The 17154-nt window shown below is 43.0% G+C and overlaps 1 protein-coding gene across 6 annotated transcripts in view; it reads left to right on the top strand.

The window, feature by feature from the left end:
• The first annotated feature begins 451 nt into the window (after nt 1-451).
• The window catches only part of ITPR1 (inositol 1,4,5-trisphosphate receptor type 1), a 355793-nt gene continuing 339090 nt past the window's right edge, over nt 452-17154 (top strand). For 5 of the 6 annotated variants that reach the window (XM_023218580.1, XM_023218584.1, XM_023218583.1 and 2 more), the window contains exons 1-2: nt 452-712; nt 1541-1616. The gene's annotated coding sequence lies outside the window, so the exon portion shown is untranslated. Of the gene's footprint in view, nt 713-1293; nt 1309-1540; nt 1617-17154 lie in introns of those variants that run through there. The other variant, XM_023218581.1, reaches the window with a different exon arrangement.

The following is a 17154-nucleotide window of genomic DNA, read 5'->3' as shown; positions in this document are numbered from 1 at the left end:
ACACTGGCGTTTTTGTGCCCCGGATTTCTGAAATTCTTGGCTCGGGGACCCAAGGCAGGGGGAGGGTGGGCTTGTAAAAACTTCCCAAAGCAGAAATCCGAGCTCCTAGCCCCTCCCCGGCCCCAGTGACACCTGGATTCCAGGGAAGGGGGGCAGCCGGAGGAGACGCGTCCCCAAGGGTTGCGGACGCTTCCCAGGGGTGGTTTTGGATGGCAGGCTCCAAGCCCTACCCACCCCAGCCAAGGTACGGGATAAGCAGCCTGAAAGCCTCGCAGGACGCCCCTCCCCTGTTCCCGCGCGCGTCTATTTAGGGCTCAGCCCGGGCGCCCAGGGGGTTCTGGGACTTGTAGTCCCTCCCTGCTGCCTCAGGCGGCGCCACCACCCGGTACTCGGACTACATTGCCCAGGGAGCTTCCCGGCCTATATAAGCCGCCCGGAGCCGCTTCAAAGTGCAGTAACCATGTGGATGTGCTGCTGAAGCGTTTCCTCAAGCTCGCTGGGGTGGGAGGAGAGGAGGAGGAGGAGGAGGTGGTGGTGGAGGAGGAGGCAGGGGGTGGAGAGAGAGAAAGCGCACGCCGAGAGGAGGTGTGGGTGTTCCGCTTCCATCCTAACGGAACGAGCTCCCTCTTCGCGGACATGGGATTACCCAGCGGCTGCTAACCCCTCTCCTCGCCCTGCTCCCCCAAACCGGCGTGGCTCCCCGGGCACCAAGGTAGCGGCTGGGGCCGGGCAGAGGGCGCGGAGAGTTGGCACTGGCTCCCTCGGCGCAGAAGTTTTTGCCCCGGTCTCGGGGAGATATCGATGCATGTGCATGCACTTGGCATGCATTTGGGGGTTCCTTTACTGCGGGCAGTGTTTTGGGGGGAGCTCATTTGAGGCTTAAAAAACAAATATCCTCGACTCTAGTGTGTGGCTTTGGGGGCTCCCTGTTCTGGACTGGTGTGGCATTCCCCCAAGTTGGAAACTGTTGCTGCAGCTGCAGGAAATAGTTTTTTTTTTTTTTTTTTTTTCGGAGAGAGGTTGTGGGGGTGTCATATGTGAGCCTGCTCAAGGAAATAATCTTTCTAAAAATGTAGCACTCTCTTGCGCTCCATGGTGGGGAGAATAATGCATGTGTGGGGGGCCCCCGTGGGGAGGGTTTTTAAAAACGGAAGAAAACCGGGGAAGCGGTGAGGGATGAAGTGTGGACGAAGCTCATGTCCAGTGAAGATGCGGGCTTCGGATACTTGGCCTCCTCACCGGGAAACAAGTGCTTTGGGATCTGCCAAACACTTCCCTTAGTTCCAGCCTCCCGCACGTTCGAAGTTTGTGCGTGCCTAGTCTGACTTGTCAGTTACATACTGGAACTAAGAGTAGTTACCTGTAATCGTCGCCCAAGTGATCCCACCAACCTGCCTGCCAAGTTTAGAGGGTGGGGTGGGGAGGGGCTCCCCAGGGAAGGAGGCTAAAGAAGCTGGAAACTTGTAATTTGGAGCATTTCTGTTAAGAGACTCATTTTCCGCGGTCTGGTACTCAGTCTTCTTTCTTTCTAAATATTTAGGAGCTGACTACAGAGGAGCAGGATTTGCACCCCTCCCTGGGCTTGTTTTGGCAACAGAGTGCCTGACCTGGGTCAGGTGAGTGTGGAAGCCTGAGTGCTGTAGTCAATAATGAGTGTTTGTCCTAAGCCTGTTTTAAGTTCTATCTAAATCGCCAATGAGGTGGGGGGTAAGAAAGAAAAAGAAACTCCGTGGCTCAGTCTTCAAAATTTGCCTCTGCCTTTGGTGAGGGCTTTTGGGAGCAGAAGTCCAGTGGACTGTCCGTTTCTTGGATGTAGTTCAGAACTGAAGGAGCCTGAAGGTTTATGAGCGAGGAGGGGAAAGGCCATTAAATGGAGCAATAAAACGGCGGCCCATTGCCGGTCTGAAAAGCGTGCTGATTATTTAAATTCTGAAGGACGCAGTGTATTTCATATGCCAAGATGTGTAAGCAATATTAACTGCCTCTCTCCTTCAAGAAATAGTCACTCTTTTCTAATTTTGAACGTGTGCTTAATCAGAGTAGGTTGGATTGCAAGAAATGAAAGTGGTTGCTGCAAGTTGAAAGAATTAGAACTTTAAAAAGGGAAGTGACTTACTGGAACTTAAGATAGTAGCATCCAGCTAGTTGGCTTGACTCAAGCCACCTGAAAGTCAAGGAATTTGGCAGATCCCTGTTGTTTTGGGGCCTGTGGTGGAATATGAGCTGAGAGCAGCATTTATCTGTAAACACAACAGTTCCTATTTTTTCCCCAAAATGGTCAGACTGCATTTGAAGAGTGGGAGGTTTCAGCGGGTGCACGTACATCACTATTGCTGCAGATTTGGCCATCAAAAGTTTTTTCTCCTAAAATGCTTAGAACATGGTAAATAACAGGGTAACAGAGGTGGGTAGGGGTGGGTGGCTGGGTCTTTGTAACTTTTTTAACATTCTAAATATTTAGCTGTTCCCTGGGCTACAATCTTTGGGCTTTTCTAATGAGAAAATAAAAGTCAGACACTTCATTATAGTGGTATAGTGCTTTTGTTTCCTGTTGATAAGATCCTTAGGAGTACTGGCAGAGTGAGAAGCATTTGGATGTGAGAACTCTATTTTCTTCTTGAAGTTCTTTTATTGACTCACATGGCTGTGTGGGTGCTCCTAAAGCCAAAGATTAGGTCCAGTTCCCCTCTTCAGAATTAGCTGTACAACAAGGAGAAACTGGTCCACAGACTGTTTTCTAACTGGTTGCTAAAAATAATAAGATGGACACATTAAGTACTTGTAAGCCGGGTCCACAGCCATGTATCTCAGAAACCCTGTGCGACAGATGCAGGTGAAGAAACTGAGGTGCAGAGAGTGAAATCACTTGTCCAGTAGCTAGTACAAAGTAGGAGCAAGGTATAACCTCAGGCGGTGAGGCTGTACTGCATCCCACAAATGGACCTAAGTTGATTTGGGGATGGTGGTGGTGAGAGGGAAGCAAGGAAAAGTGGTAAACTTCCTGCTATTGATGAAATAACTTGCTTACAGGCCACCAATGACGAAATAGTACTTAACATTGATATAAGAAGGAAAGGATATAGCCACAAACATAGGGATAAAAGAGTGCAGATATTTGAGGAGGTATTAGATGTTGTAATGAGTTCATTTTGGAAAACCTGAATGGGAAGAGTAAAAAGAAACAAAACAAAACCACAAGGAACATTATGTAAGTTAAGCATTTGGCTCACTTGCTGGCTGAAATACCTCTTGATTATTTACATCAAAGCATCTGAGTAGGTAAAAAGGATCAGGCATTTCTCCATCTGAATAATTCAAAAGTTTAAACTGCAGTTAGTCTGCAATGTGAAACGTTGATACCTTTTCATATACCTTCCAGTTTGCTTTGCAGCCAGTTGTGCAGCTGGTTTTGTTCTCTATTTTTTCTTTCAAGTTCGTGTGTGTGTGTATGTGCACATGTACATTGAAAGTACAATCTGCTCTTTGAATAATTCAAATCAGAACAGAAAATCCTTTCAAGATATCGTTCTTATCAGGCAGGGAAAGTTCTTCATGTTCTAAATGAATTACTCTGGCTCTTGCATTGAGACCCGTGAAAGTCATTTGGGGTTGACAATGGTATCGCTTTAAACAAAGCGATTGTCTTTTGGAGGGAATTGGTGTCTTTTCTTTAGGAATGAGAAGTGGAATGGTTGCTTAGAAAAAAAAAGAGATAGATGAACTCCACAGAAAGATCAACACAGTCTTTTCTTCAAAATATTTTCAAGTGAGGAAGATCAGAGTGTTGGTATTACAGGGAGGAAGGAGAGTGGGCAGAGAGAAAGATAAAAAAGAAACCTTTAATCCAATGGTGTGCAACCAACTGACTTCCAGAGGTGGGGGAATATTACATGGCTTTTCAACTTATTTATAAAGATATCATGGAAACTCTGATTTCTTCACAAGCAGCTCTTAGAAAACAAACCAAAATAAAACAAGCACCAAATACGAACAACAGAAAAAACAGCCAAAATAAAAGTAGGCCTGAAGTTAGGTTTCTAGGTCAAGCTGTCTTTGGCTACATCTCATTAAGGAGTCTCTGCAAGGCCAGTGTCTATCTTGTTTACTATTGGTTTGATTTTTAAAAACAAAACACATTGCATTTACAGGTTGTCAACCAGAAGTGTGTGCAGTTTTTTTTTTTTCATTTTTGCTGTTTTAAGTTTGTGCATAGCTCAATTGATGAATGCAATTAAGGCTTAAAGTCAGTGATGTGAATGACATAACTCCTGTGCTTCCTTACAATTGTCTTGGTGTCTGTGGTTCTGAGATGATTGCTAATGAGGATAAGCCAAATACACCACTGAAACCGTCGCCCATTCAACTTTGAGATTTCTAAATTGGATGTAGTTTAAGGCACATGGTGTGGTAAATCTATTTAACAGACTCTAAGGCCTGTTCAAGTTGTTGTGTGTGATTCAAGTGTTTTATTCTTTATTCAACAAATTCCTTGAGCACCTGCTATGTACTAAGGTGTATTCCAGGTGCTCAGGATATAGCAATGAACAAATCACCCTGTTCCCAAGAGGCTTACATCCTACTTAGTGGGAGGCAGCCAATATAAATAAATAAGTATTACAGTATTAGAGGTAGTAAAGGCTACGGAGAAAAAGAAAACTGTTTAAGCGGGGAACTGAAAATAACAAGTGGAGAAGTTAGATCCCTTGTGCATTGCTGTTGGGAATGTAAAATGGTGAAGCTGCTGTGGAAAACAGCATGGCAGTTACTAAAAAAAATTAAACATAAAACTACTTTATGTCCCCACAATTCCACTTGAAGGTATATACTTTAAAAAATTGAAATTAAGGACGTGAGTAGATATTAGTACACCTGTGTCAGTAGAAGCATTATCACAGTAGCCAAAAGGTAGAAACAACCCAAGTCTATTGATGAATGAATAGATAAACAAAATGTGAAATAGACATACAATGGAATATTATTCAGCCTTAAAAAGGGAATTCTGACACATGCTACAATGTGAATGAACCTTGAAAACACGCTAAATGAAATAAGCCAGAAACAAAAGGATGCATAATTTTATGATTTTTCTTACAGAGGCATCTAGAGTAGTCAGATCCCTGCAGACAGAAAGTAGAATGGTGATTGCTAGGGGAGAGAGAAGACAGGAAGGGGGAGTTAGTGTTTATTGAGGATAGAATTTCAGTTTGGGAAGATGAAAAAGTTCTGGAAATGGATGGTGGTGATGTCGCACAACAGTGTGAACGTACTTAGTGCCACTGAGTTATGATATTTCAAAGTGGTATATTTTATGTTATGTATATTTTATGGTGGTTTAAAACAACAAAACATGATGAGGGGTATTAAGGGAGTACTCAGGTGGGGATTAGATCTTTACTACATGACATCTCAGCACAGATCTGAAGGAGGCAAACGAGTTGGCCCTATAGATATCAGGGAAAAAGTGTATTTCAAATGTCAGAGCAGCAAGTACAGAGGCCCTGAGATAGGAGTGGGTGTGACATGTTGGAGGAAGGAGAAGAAGGCCAGGGGAGAGTGCTCCGAGTTCAGGAGGGAGAGGGAGTCAAGGTCCAGACCTGTAGGGACCAGATTTTGCAGGTCAACAGTGATTTATCTGAGGACTTGTAAACTCTCACAGAATTCTCAGTGTGGTTTTCAACATCACAAAACTACATTGTCCTTTCTGAAGAGGCTCTGGTAAGGTTGGCAGGATCACATACCAGATGGGAACTCGATAGGGGGTAAAACCCGGATTTCTGGACTGTCTGGTTAATGACAGGACTTACCTGGGATTGTAACTCATTTCAGTAGAAAAGGAAAGTTTGACAAATAGGTGCACATACAGTTGACTTGGAGAACAAATTCTAAGAACTCAATGATAATCATGGAGTTTCAGCACAAACCTTCTATGTCCTACCGCCACCCTGCGGTGTATCCAGTGTCATTTTAAGAGATATTTACAAGGAGGACTAATATTCTGCTCTCCAGCATCCTTGGGGAATTAGAAGCTTCACATCAGTGATTCTCCCTAATAAGTGAAGTGGGCCCCTGTGTATGTGCAAACTTAAAGCAAACCTCAAATTTTATTACTTAATACATAAGATATACATATTCATGTAGCACACACCCTGGACTCAGCTACTCAGGAGACTGAGGCAGGAGAATTTCTTGAGCCCAGGGGTTTGAGGCTGTAGTGCACTATGATTGCATCTGTGATAGCTACTGTACTCCAGCCTGGGCAACATAGCAAGACCCCATCTCTATTTAAAAAATTTTTTTAAGGAGAAAAAGATAGCATATTCATTGTAGTGCAACATTAGGAAATACAGATGAGCAATGAAACAAAACAAAGCAATTCCAACTATTTGAGATTAGGGTTTCAGGCTTTTCCTCTAAGCATGCATGTGTAAAATGTATGTATATATTTAAATTTCATAAAAAGGGACTTATATAGTACCACTCATTTGGTAAATTACCTTTTATACATCTCGAACATCTTTTCTAAATGTGTCTACCCCTTTGATGGCCTTTCATTTTTATTGAGTCTATGTTTATACTTCCTTGATATATATACATATGTACATAGATATTTGTAAAAAATACATATAATAATTTTACACATAAACATATTTAACAGTTTGAATTAGGATCCAAATAAGGAAAATACGTTACAAATGGTTGATATCCACTAATCTCTATTTCTTCTACAAATCTTTTTTCCATGCATTTTTTTGTTGCTGTTATTGAAGAAACTGGGTGATACACATCTCCACAGTTTAGACTTTGCTGACTACATCAGTGCAATGTGGTTTAACATGTTTCTCTATCCCCTTGGTCTACTATAATTTGGTAGTTAGATGTAGAGGCTTGGTCAGAGTTAGGTTCTTTTCTTTTTTAAATTGAGAAGGGGTCTCACTACGTTGCCTAGGCTGGCCTTGGACTCCTGGTCTCAAGCAGTCTTCCTGCCCTAGCCTTCCCAGTAGCTGGGACTCCAGTAAGTCTACTCTGTAAACTTTGCTTAGGTGGGTGTGAGATGTTGGATGTCTACTCTTGTTATATTAGCACCCCTTGATGCTCACTACCCGAATCCATTAGTTCTTTAGTCAGTGAGAAATGGGCTGGTAAAGTTCCTGAGATTTTGATACAGCCCTTGTAGTCTTTGCTAGCTTTTTTGATTTCTACATAACAAAATGTTCTAGGCTCATCTTCTCTATTTCTTGTCCCAGACCAAGAATCAGCCTTTTCTTCAAGGAGCCTTTGCTCTTTTAAGAGGGAAATTTTTTTTATTTTGTTTTTTCAAGACAGGGTCTTACTCTGCTGCCCAGGCTGGAGTGCAGTGGCACGATTTCAGCTCACTGAAACTTCTGCCTCTTGGGCTCAAGCTATCCTCCCACCTCAGCCTCCTGAGTAGCTGGGACTACAGGCATTCACCACCACACTTGGCTAATCTTTTGTGTTTTTTGTAGAGATGGGGTCTTGCCATGTTGTCCAGGCTGCTCTCAAACACCTAGACTCAGGCAGTCTTCCCACTTTAACCTCCCAAAGTGTTGGGATTACAGGCACGAGACATCACGCCTGGCCAAAATGGTATTTGGAGATCTCCACTTAGGGCCAAGATCATCCTTATCTTACAGATGAGAAAACAAATTAAAATGAAGAAAACTTAAAACTTGAATTTCCTAGATGAAAGTGTTTCCAAAATGCTATTGACCTATCCTTGCCTTTTTGCAAAGAATTCTGAACATAATCTAAGCTTTTTTAAAAAATTGGTTTTGGATTTAGCCTTAGTGTCCTGAGGCTAAGACATCGTTGTTCTCCCCAGATGAGCAGGATTGTTACTCTTGTTCCGTATACATGTTTTTCAAACTCTGTGACAACCCACGAAGAGGTTGTTAAATTAATTTAGTGGGCCTTGATGAACTTTTTATTTTTAGTTTTAGAGACAGGGTCTTGCTCTGTTGCCAAGGCTAGAGTACAGTGGCATGATCCTGGCTCACTGCAGCCTCAACCTCCCAGGCACAAGCAATCCTCTCACCTTGGCCTCCTGAGTAATTGGGACCACCAGTGTGCCCCACCACTCCTGGCTAATTAAATTTTTTTTTTTTTTGGTAGAGATTGGGTCTCCTTATATTGCCCAGGTTGGCCTTGAACTTCTGGGCTCAAACGATCCTCTTGCCTTGGCCTCCCAAAGTACTAGGACTGGAGGTGTGAGTCACCAGGCCCGGCCAAACTTTTTTTTTAATGACATAACCTAGAATAGAAAACATGGAAGTGTATTGCATGGATACTTAAGAAGAACTATGTACATCACAACAAAATTCTTTGTCTCACATATACAATGAACATGGGTTTGTAAGCTCAATATTTTCCTTACTCTGAGCTGCAGTCAAAAGTTTGAGAAACACTGTACTACATCTTTGCCACTCCAAATGTGGTCCCCAGACTAGCGTTACTGACATTAACTGGGAACTTGCTAGCAATTGCAGGCTCTCAGACCCTACCCCACATTCAATGAATGAGAACCTACATTTTTGCAAGATCCTCAAGTGATTCACACACACGTGAAAATACGAGAAAATCTGCATTGGAGGATGCCTATCCCTGTGCTTTTTCAGTCCTTGTCATTTAGTGGTTCCTTTGCTTTTTCATGGACTTGTTGAAGCTGAAGCTGACCTTTGTACTTTTCCCCTGCAGCCTTATTTTCAGTGAATTGGAAAGGTAGGCTGATCACCAACCTGAGGTGAGAGTAAGTAGCTCTCGCACGATTCCCTCTCCGACAAACATGGAAACTTTCATGCTTATGTTTGGGGGATGCTTTTATTGCTCTTCAGATGAAGACAGAGACCAGAAGGTACATGTACACCTACTTAGAGTTGTGCAGTCACTGCTGTTCACCTGCTGTCATGGGACACTGAGGAATTTATGTTTCATCATACTTTTTGACCTGTCCCATCAGCATAACTTCTGGACTGCTTGATATAATGCAGCTCATCAGAAGGTGAACATAAGAAGAATATCACTAGCCTCCAAGTTTCTTGCTGTTCATTTTCATTTCAGAAGGAGCTTTATCTGGGAAATGATTTTCTTTTGCAAGAACAGCTTAAAAGCATCCCAGGCACATATTTCTGAACAGAAAAAGCTGATATGACACCCAGACGATGGACGTTCATTTGTTTGCCTTGTTGTGTGTGTGTATGTTCTGCCTTACGTGTCCCTCCCCACCCTCCTCTGTCCACCTCGCCAAATCCTTCTATTCCTTAGGGCCCAGCCCAAATGCTTCTCCTCTGGGAAGCTTTTTCTGATACTTGAAAATCTGTCATTCGAAACTCCAGGGCCCTGAAACCTATTTTCCTTATGGGCCTTTTGTTTTTTTAACTCATAAGAATACCTGGCACACAGGAAGTGCTTACACAATTAAGTAATTTGTATATACGTTTTTTTTCTCCCTTTGAAGGCTGCTTGGAAAAACCAATTTTTTGTATCCCTCTCCTTTTTTTTTTTTTTTTTCTTTGAGAAGAAGTCTCACTCTGTCACCAGGCTGGAGTGCAGTGGCATGATCTCGGCTCACTGCAACCTCCGCCTGCCGGGTTCAAGTGATTCTCCTGCCTCAGCCTCCTGAGTAGCTGGGACTACAGGCACGTGCCACCATGCCCAGCTAATTTTTGTATTTTTAGTAGAGATGGGATTTCACCATGTTGGCCAGGATGGTCTTGATCTCTTGACCTCGTGACCTGCCCACCTTAGCCTCCCAAAATCCTGGGATTACAGGCGTGATCCACTGCGCCTGGCCCCTGTACCCCTCTCCTGATTAAATATTTCTTAAACTGGCATCTTTCTTTGAAAAGCCTTACAGCCAGGCATCATGGCTCACGCCTGTAATCCTAGCACTTTGGGATGCCAAGGTGGGTGAATGACCTCAGGTCAGGAGTTTGAGACCAGCCTGGCCAACATGGTGAAACTCCATCTCTACTAAAAATACAAAAAAAATTAGCTGGGCATGATGGCGGACACCTGTTGTCCCAGCTAGTTGGGAGGCTGAGGCAGGAGAACTGCTTGAACTCAGGAGGTAGAGGTTGCAGTGAGCTGAGATGGCACCACTGCACTTCAGCCTGGGTGGCAGAGTGAGACTCCATCTCAATAAAAAAAAAAAAAAAAAGAAAAGAAAAGCCCTTTATTGCAGAGGGTGATGTGAGGACTGTGAAGAGATATATTAAGCATTTCCTTTTGATAGCTTTTGAGGTGTTGTTTAGTACAACTCTAGAGGACATTCGTCTTGGGAAACTGTTGAGTATTCATAAAAGGTAGTGGAAAAATCAGGTAGTGAAACCAAGCTGCTCTCAGGTCATAATGGTGTTGCCCTGGTGAGCCACAGGATAGGGACTCCGCAGTACCGAGTGTTGACTGCTTCTTGGGTAAGGGGCAAAACATGGAACATCTGTGCATCTGTTTCCTCTTCTGTAGAATAGGTGTAAAAATAAAAATACCTGCTTCGGGTCATTGCTGCCGAGTTGTCTAAAAACAAATGTTTGCAGAAGGCCTTACAGATAAAAAACAAAGCAAAACCTATCTATGTCCTAGAGCAGTGGTTCTCAATGGGGACAGGGAGGGTGATTTTGTCCTCCAGGGGACATTTGGTATCATCTGGAGACGTTTTTGGTTGTTCTGTCTGGCAGGCAGGGGTGGGGTGCTACTGGCATTTTGTGAACAGAGGCCAGGGATGCTGCTCCACAGTGCACCGGACAGCCCCCCCACCCCAACACACACACACACACACACACACAAAACGGAGAACTCTCTGCCCCAGAATGTCAGTAGTGAACAGGTTGAGAAACCCTGTCCTTGAGTGAATTTTTCAGGCTTGGTGAGACTTTTATCTCTCTCTGAGGATATTGACCCAACTTGATTTGCTGTTTTTTTGAGGTTTGGGCTGTGTGGGCAGAGGGGTGTGTTTTCAGGCTGGGACTGACTTCAACTTTTTAACAAAATAAGAACACTCCCCCTCTCGCCCCCTCCCAAAAACCCAAAAACCAAAAAAACACTGGCCTTGGTATCTGGAGCCCTGTGGTCTAGCTTTGGCCACTCGTCGGGTGTGTGACCTCCAGGAAATCACTGGGCCTCAGTTTTGTTTTTTCTACCCATAAAATAAGGAGTTTTAGCTAAATGCTCTCCACTCACCAAATCTGCAGCTTTCTGCCTTGGAAATGTTGAGCTTTTGGTTGGCTTTTCTTACTTTGGCCTTAAAGAGTAGAAGCCATGAGACCGAATGTCAGAGCGGGCATCTTTTTTGAGAAATAACTGTAGATACTATACCTGGTTGGGGAAAAGGTTATTTAGCAGACATGTCTGAAAAAGCGAGTAGGTTAATTTTTGTGTGTGTATGTGTGTGTGGCAGGGGGAATGGAGAATGAGCAACGTTGTATTATACTAGAGAATCATCCCTCCAAACTTCAGATTTACAGCTGCTATTTCTGGGATGTCATGAAGGGCCTTGCTTAAAGTTGAAACTTCTGAGTTGGTGACTTCCTTTGGGACTGCCTGAAAACGAAAGCAGAATACGATTTTCTATGCTCCCAGAGAAGTGCTTTTTGCAAGAGAATAAATTATCTGATGATGGGGACACGCTGCATTTCTGAGGACGATCTGATTAGCAGCTAGTGGGACAAGAAGGCAAGGAGGGGGAGCTGTGTGAAAACGTGTGGGGAGGAGGGTGGCATTGTGTCCAAGTCAAAAATGTGCTGTTCATCCTCATTTCACAATAAAGATGATATCGCCAAGCATCTTTGCTCAAAGGAAGTCCAAAATTAACCCTGAGAGTGCCCAGGAACAGAAGCAGAGACGGTTGTAAAGGGAGCCTTTTTCTACCTCTTGAACAAGTCATCCGTAAATGTGTTAGGTTTTCTCTACCCCATATTTACAGCCATATTACCATATATGTACCTGGGTGAGGACATCGCAGGGAGACTTGTGCTCACTCTGGAGGGAGTTTCCTTGGCCTCTTGCCAGGAGATTGATCAAATGCCAGCAGCTCTTCCTTCTCCTGGGCATACTCCTTTTTTTCCTGTGAAAGACCTCATGGTTTGCCGGGCCCAGCCCATCGTTAACCTGCCCTGCTGGGTACTGCTTGACCTAAAAAGTGAAACGGTACCTTTTTGTCTTCATCCTTATCTACGGTTCTGAGGGGCCAACCGCCTTAAGGCCTTTTGGCTCGCCAGGTGCTTTGAGCAAAAGCCCTGTGTGTAAGCCCCTCTCTTTGCGCCTAACTTTAAAGGAAGCTTTTTTTTTGTCTTTTTTTTTGAGAAGGAGTTTTCCTCTGTTGCCCAGGCTGGGGTGTAGTGGCATGATCTCAGCGCACTGCAATCTCCACCTCCCAGGTTTAAGCAGTTCTCCTGCCTTGGCCTCCCAAGTAGCTGGGACTACAGGCACAAGCCACCATGCCTGGCTAATTTTTGTATATTTAGTAAAGATGGGGTTTCGCTATGTTGGCCAGGCTGGTCTCGAACTCCTGACCTCAAGTGATCCACCCACCTCAGCCTCCCAAAGTGTTGGGGTGACAGGTGTGAGTCACTGTGCCCGGCCTTGAGGAAGCTCTTTGATTTTTATTATTTTTAAAGCAAGCAGCAAGAAAACCAGCACCAAAGGACTTTGGCAAGGGGCTTTTGTCTTTTAGGAGGTGGAAGTAGTGTGGATATGCCAAGAAAGAACGGGGAAGGCTGATGGATTTGTTGTTGGCTACATTTTTTAGCAGAAGAATGACTGTCCAAATACAGGTGCTTTGGGGCCAGGTGGCAAAGCTTGGCGACTGGAGATAGACGCAAAGGGTGCTGTGTGAGTGAGATGCTGGCATTCACTCCTCACCTGGCTGTGCTTTGCTGGTTCTGGTTTTATTAGGAATAGTGGGGAAAACATTCTGTTGGAGTTAGCATTGACATGTCCAGGTCAGCACATCTCATGTGTCCCTTTTGTATATTCACTTGTCATTTGAACTTTGCTGTTTTGGCAGAGCTGATCCTCTGCTGATTATAAGCCTAAGAAGTTTAGAAAGAGTAGTTTATGAGAATAGAAAATAGAACAGATTAGAAAGTAGAATTATGACAGCGAATAGGAATGCTTCCTGTGTCCCCCTTTCTATTTTCTTTTTCACAGTTAATTGTCATCATAACTATGAGATAAGCGCTCATTATCCCCATTCTGCAGATGAATAAATTGAGGGCCAGATAAGGGAAGTAACTTGATCGAGGTTACAAACTTCCCATTACATTTAGAATAGAAGGCCAACTTTTTACCCTGGCTTGTGAAGTCCTGATGGCTCTGTCTTCTCTACCCTGCCTTTAACCTGTACTTTCTTCCTTTCCCCATTAATGCTGCAGACATTGGGCTGGCTTTCTGTTTCTGGAATTTCCTAAGCTCTTTTCTGCTTTACAGCCTTTGTACTAGCTGTTTGCTCTACCTAAAATGCTCTTCCGCTTGATTTTTTTTTTTTTTTTTGCATGACTGCCTCTGTCTTGACTTTCAGGTCTTCACTTAAACGTCTCATCTCGTTGTTTCTGACCAGCCAAAATTGCATTGTCACTTAATCGTATCTCCCAGTTTTAATTGTTTGCATGTGCTCGTCACTCTCTGATTTGTCTTGCTTGTTTCGTCTGTTTCCTGTCTGCCTGCCCTCACTAGAACGTAGGTATCATGGCAGCAGGGACCTTGCGTGTCTTGCTTTGATCTGTATCCCCAGTACCTAGTGTAGTGGTGGCGTATAGTAGGTATCAATACATATGTTCTATAAGAAGGAAGATTTAAGTTTCAAATCGAGCAGTTCACTTTCTAGAGCCCTGGCTGTTCAGTTGTATATTTTACATTTTCGTCCTGTTAATATATAAAGTTTCCAAACTTATACAGTGAGAGTCCTAAGCATACAGTCGATGCCAGGGCAACTCTTAAAGAAAAGTTTATGGCAGCAGTTTTCAAACTTCTGGCTCTCAGGAGCTCTTTACATGCCTAAAAACAATTCAGGACCCTAAAGAACTTCTATTGATGTGAGTTACATCTGTCTGTATTTACCATGTTAGAAATTAACACTGAGAAAATGAACACTGAAAAAATATTTTTAAAAACCCATTACACATTAACCTATTGACATATTTTTAATGAACAATAAGAATATTTTCCCAAACAAAAATTTTGTGAGAAGAGTAGCTTTTTTTTTTTTTTTTTTTTTTGCAAATCACTTTGAGATCTGGCTTCAAAGAACATAGTTGGATTCACAGATCTTGTATCTGTTTCTGTCTTCAGTCTGTTGTTACATCACGTGCCTTGCAGCCTCTGGAAAACTTCACTGTACATGTGTGAGAGACTGAGTGAAAATAAAAATAATGCCTCGATGTTATTGTGAAAATAGTTTTGACCTTGAAGTTTCCCTGACCCTTGGGCCACCATTGAGGGCCACCAGCTCCTAGAGTACATAGGTAATTTGAAATGTGGGGTTGTAGCATGGAACATTAGAGAGAGGGAGAAATTGAAGGCTTAAGTGACAGAGTGCAACTGACCATCTCTAAGTCTGGGTATTGTATCAGATCTTCCTGTTCGGAAATAAATGCACGGGGATACTTTTCAGTTGTTTTTGTAACAAAGCAAAATAGTTGTTTTGCTTCCTAGTTAAAGCTCCTTCTGAAATGCAAAGGAAAGCTGAGAATGTGGAAGCTAGTGGTACTTGTCTTATGTTCATCTTTTTCTTAGGAGCAAGATTATACCAAGCAGTCCAGAAGCTCTGCAGTGGGATGGGTCATTAAAAAATTATAAAGCATAGGTTCCTCTCTGTGTCTGAGAATAGCAGCTTCAAGTGTAACTTCCTTTATAACTGTTAGTCTCCAACCCTTACTTGGTTCTTTTTGTAGCTTTTGGCCTCAGATGAAGTTGTGTCCTACAATAGAAATTAGATTGATGCCTATTGCTCTTAGGTTCTGTCATAACTGGTGTTTAAGGAACCAGGGTAGAAGCTTTTAATAATAGATAAGCTATATTCTGTGCTAGCCAGCTTCACTGTTTAAGGAGGTTAAATGATTACAAATTCAGGTCTCTGGGGGAGTATTTTGCATGTGTCTTGGGTCAGTGATATTTAAGATTTTCACTGTTAAGGTAATTGTGTGGTAAAATACAGAGGAGCTTGGTCATCAGGAAATTAAAGGTGCACTGTGGGGAGGAGGTGAGGGGGTGCAGGCATGGCAGGGGATCCGAAGTACCTGATTCTCATGCTTAGAAGGGTCTCATTTAAGGTCAGACTGTCACCGGGACTGCCCTGCCTCCCTATTACTGAAAGTCAGACTGTTCCGCCCCAGTAGCCAGGCGACTTCATCTTAATTAAACATAGGAGGCTTGCCTTTGTGTCTTGGTAAAAACCGGCAGGTCTGTGGTTTTGGTGTCCCTTAACTAGTATAGAGTCAGTTTCTCATTTCCTCTCAAGCCTGTCCACCCTTGAGGATTAAGTGATCCCTTAGGTAACTTCTGGTTAATGAAGTGTTCTACTTTAGCCTCAGTTTCGGGAGTTGTTAACTTTTAAATTCGGAATTCTGTGTAGGCGAAAATCGAGTTTTTTTTTTTTTTTTTTTTTTTTAAATGAATGTAATGCAATTAGTTAAGTGTGTGCAGGAGAAATAATAGATGGAAAAATTTCAATAAATGAGTTTTCTGCCACAGTCAAATGAGTGAGTTTTCTATCACACTAAAAGCTTTTAGAAAAAAAAAAAAAATTCCAAACCTATCTTGAGCTGCTGCTTAAAATTAAATGAACATATTTCTTTTTTAGTGAGGCTGTGCTTTGGCCTGTTTTAACACCAAAGTGGAAGAGGTTCTAAATATTGAATTACTATCCCTTTGAAGAGGTTTCTACCACCCCCACTGCCAGCAGGGGACCTAGATTGATGTTAGAAGGCGGGGGAGTTGAGTTGAGGTTTGGCCAGCTTGGGTATTGTGAGTTTGGGTACTGAAAAACAACAGTACTTTGGAGATGCTGTCCAAGTATCAGCCACCTCGTGGGCTTACAGAGGATTAAAACATTTCTGGGATCCTTGTTTCTCCAGATGTATTTCCTACAGTAATGACCAGATAAGCAACATTCATCAAGTAGAAGACTCATACGACAGAGGTGAATGAAGACTATGAAGGAACAAAAACGAATATTTTCATTTCAGACTCATTCAGACATACAGAAAATGAGCATAAAGGGCCAAGTATTGTGTTGACCACTTTATGTGAATTATTTGGTTTACTCCTTACAATGACCCTGAAAAATATGAAAGGTTGCCCCCTTTTTTACAGATAAGAGAGCTGAGGTTCAGAGAAGTTATGGAAGTTGCCTAGGGACACACAGCTGGTAATTTATGAGGTTAGAATTCAGACTCACATGTTCTGAGTCTGTTTCCAAATGTACACTCTTGTCAGTACTCCAAGCCATTTTGGACATGTGGAGGGGATGGTCAATGGGGATAAAAGTTACAGTATCTTTCCAGGGATAAAAGTTAGATATTTTGTTTCTTGCTTCCAAATTTCTCATAGAAATCTATTGAAAAGGGCCAGGTAGGCTTCTGTTCTTCTTGATCCAACACTGTAAATTTGGCTTTAATTTGTTTTGGAAAACAGTCACCTAAAAAACAAACCAGGTGTGGTGGCTCATGCCTGTAATTTCAGCACTTTGAGAGGCGGAAGCAGGAGGATTACTTGAGGCCAGAGTTTAAGACCAGCCTGGGCACCACAGTGAGACCTTGTCTCTACAAAAATAAGAATGAAAAACTTAGCCAGACGTGGTGGTATGCACCGGTAGTCCTAGCTACTCAGGAGGCTGACGTGGGAGGATCACCTGAGCCTGGGAGGTCAAGGCTACAGTGAGCTATGATTGCACCACTACATTCCAGCCTGGGTGACAGAGTGATACCATGACTGTAAAACAAAACCAGTGTAAACTCTTCTAGGCAGCAGATAAGATGGCACTAAAATGACACTGAACCCATATTTGACTGCTTGCTGTATTCCAGGTACTACCAGGTACTAGGATGCAACAGGGAAGAAGACAACTAAGGTTCTTGCCCTCATGAGTTTGCAGTCTAGTGGAGAAGACAAACAAGTGAATAAGCAATGTTAGGACAGTGGTAG

This window comes from Piliocolobus tephrosceles, chromosome 2 (genome assembly GCF_002776525.5).
Source record: "Piliocolobus tephrosceles isolate RC106 chromosome 2, ASM277652v3, whole genome shotgun sequence".
Lineage (NCBI taxonomy): Eukaryota > Metazoa > Chordata > Mammalia > Primates > Cercopithecidae > Piliocolobus > Piliocolobus tephrosceles.
This window is presented reverse-complemented; position numbering and strand designations above follow the sequence as displayed.